General features: G+C 44.1%; 1 non-coding gene across 1 annotated transcript; it reads right to left on the minus strand.

The window, feature by feature from the left end:
• Positions 1 to 1,159: 1,159 nt before the first annotated feature.
• trnak-cuu (transfer RNA lysine (anticodon CUU)) lies at positions 1,160 to 1,232 on the minus strand. Its single transcript has one exon. It is a non-coding gene; the product is annotated as a tRNA-Lys (tRNA).
• Positions 1,233 to 3,029: the final 1,797 nt, after the last annotated feature.

The following is a 3,029-nucleotide window of genomic DNA, read 5'->3' on the forward strand; positions in this document are numbered from 1 at the left end:
CCCCTTTCAATATTGTTTTTCTTAACTCACAGTTTTCAAAAGGGAATTGGATAAACGCTTGGATGGAAACATGTTCAGGGTTATGGGGAAACAGCAGGCGAGTGGGACTAACTGGACAGCTCTTTCAGAGAACTGGCACTGGCACGATGGGCCGAATGGCGCTATCTTATTCTATGATTCGATTAATAGATCAATTTCCGCCTTTCACTGAGCCTCCCTAAATGGAGCGCAGTAATCCTGTCCCTGTGAAATAAGCTCCTGAACAGTAATACGGAAATTAGCGTGGCTGAGCGGTTTGAAACTCTGGTTGGGCTCCGAACTGGAAATTTCCTCTCTAAGTTTGATTAGTTTATCAATTATCTCCCCCTTTCGATCTTAAATGTCTTTACATATCTTTTTGATCTCTTCTTCTACTGTCACGCCCACAACACCAGTCTCCCTGGTAAATACTGAAGCAAAGTGATTATTTAATATTTCTGCCATTTCGCTGTCATTGCCTGTGAGTTTGTCGTGTGTATCCCTTAGTGGCCCTATTCCTATCCTAAACTTTCTTTGGCTGTTGATGTGTCCAGAATACTTTGCTTTTTTGATATTCCTTTTTGCCTTTCTAATAGTTCTTTAGACTTCTTTCCCAGTCTTTTCACATTACACTCTCTCCTTTATTGTCCAGTGTGTGCCTTTTTCTTCAGTTTCAATTTTGCCCTTGTTTCTTTATTCATCCCTGGTGTGTCATTTCTGGCTGGTTTGTTCTTGTTTTTTCGTGGGATATATTTCTCCTGGACTCCATTGATCACCGTTTTCAATGTTTCCCACTGCTGTTCTATTTCTTTGTCCAGGTCATTAATATGTCAAACATTTCACAGTTTGAAACTTCTCAAGTCACATTTCCATCACAAAGCCAGTTGCTTTTCTGGGAGCAGGAAATCAACTTGGTCGAAAAATCAGCTGCAGCCGAATCCACAAATATAATATTTTCACGTCTTCGTGAAAATAAGCAACGTCAGAAGTGGGATTCGAACCCATTGTTCCAGAAGAGACTGCGACCAGACCGCAGCACCTTAGACCGCTCGGCCATCCGGACTACAAATTTAATGTTTCATTCTGCATCAATTCTGCACCGTTGGCCAGTGCACGCAACATAAAAGTTTAAAATGACACTCGCCCAACGTGGGGCTCGAACCCACGACCCTGACATTAAGAGTCTCATGCTCTACCGACTGAGCTAGCCGGGCTTGTGCATTTGTAACCACCTTATCTGTTATTGCAGCAAGCAGGAGAAAGACTCCATTTCAAATTATTGGAATCAATTCTGAGGGACAGGATGAACTGTCACTTCGAAAGGCACGGACTAATCAAGGACAGTCAGCATGGATTTGTTGAGGGGAAGTTGTGTCTGACTCACCTGATTGATGGATGAGGGTAGCGCAATTGATGTCGTCGACATGGATTTTAGCAAGGCTTTTGAAAAGTTCCCACATGGCAGATTGCTCAAAAAAGGAAAGGACCATGGGATCCAAGGGAATGTGTCTTGTTGGATCCAAAATTGGCTCAGTGGCAGGAAGGAAAGTGTAATGGTCGACGGGTGTTTTTGTGGCTGGAAGGCTGTTTCCAGTGGGGTGCCGCAGGGCTCGGTACTTGGTCCTTTGCTTTTTGTGCTCGACATTCACGATTTGGACCGAAACTTAGGGGACATGATTAAGAAATTTGCGGGTGACACAAAAATAGGCCATGTGGTTGATAGCGAGGAGGAAAGCTGCAGACTGTGAGGGTTCAGGCAATTTTCTGATAACAAGGCACTCAATCCATCTCTGAACGAATTTTGAACGAATACGTGTGTTTGACCCAGCACAGGCACGATGGGCCGAATGATCTCCTCTTGTGGACTAACATCATACGATGATACTAAGTATTATCAGTCGGAAAAGCAACACATTGCAAATAAGAGCAGAGAGAGGAAACTCGTCTAACAGCATAACAGCACGGTGAGATATTGTATTTGAGAAGGATGAGGAGGGATAGTTTATCATGGTGGGAGTCACATCGGGTATCATTTGTGACTTTGATAAGGACCATTTCATGCTGCGACTGGGGCGGAAACCTAATTGGAGAGATTCAGCCCGGGCGCGGCCCCATCGTGCGCGGTGAGATGGAGGGGGGTGGGGGAAGTATCAGAGCTGGGGCTCACAGGTGGAAGCAGCATAAAAGTTTAAAACGGTACTCGCCCAACGTGGGGCTCAAACCCACTATGCTGAGAGTTTTTAAAGAAAAGGTGAAGCTGCCACTGTCTGAATCTCTTGCTGTACTTGAAAGAACACATTCCAAGTACGAGCAGAGAGAGGACACCATTCAGTTGCCCATTGTGTTGAGCAAGGTACCATCGGTTTCTGTAGTATAGTGGTTATCACATTTGCTGAACACGCGAAAAGTCCCCGGTTCGATCCTGGCTGGAAACATTATGTTGGAACTTGGTCTCCATGAACATCCAGATCTATTTTCTTCTCCTGCCAAAAAGGGAGACAGTGGCTGCTCCCTTATTCTTTGTAAGCTGCATCTTTTACTTCATTAAACAGATAACTTTGAGTGATAGAAAACTGATCCTCAGTGACGCTCATTTTAAATTTTATTCCCTTTTACTCTAAAAGGGTATATTGGCCTTGGAAGGAGCGCAGACCAGAATTACCAGAATGTTAGCAGGGCTCGAAGGGTTAAATTATGAGGAGCGGTTACATACTTGTATTCCCTGGAATATAGAAGTCTTTTAAGGATTTTGAAAGGGAGATAGGCAAACCCTTTCCGCTGGTGAGGGAGTCAAAGACAATATCACAATATCACAAAAGCTGTTTTACGAGTGAAAACAGCCCAACGCATCACTGTGAGTGTCAGAGACGAGTCTCGAGGTGCCGCGTCCTGTACAGTGAATGTCAAAACTTTTAAAAGTTGCAGAAAGTGCTAGGGATTCAGTTTCACAAACCTTTAATGGGAATGAGATTTTATCAGAGGTTGCAGCCTTCCCTACTTCTCTTGCCCTT

Source organism: Heptranchias perlo, unplaced genomic scaffold (assembly GCF_035084215.1).
Source record: "Heptranchias perlo isolate sHepPer1 unplaced genomic scaffold, sHepPer1.hap1 HAP1_SCAFFOLD_59, whole genome shotgun sequence".
Taxonomy (NCBI): Eukaryota; Metazoa; Chordata; class Chondrichthyes; order Hexanchiformes; family Hexanchidae; genus Heptranchias; species Heptranchias perlo.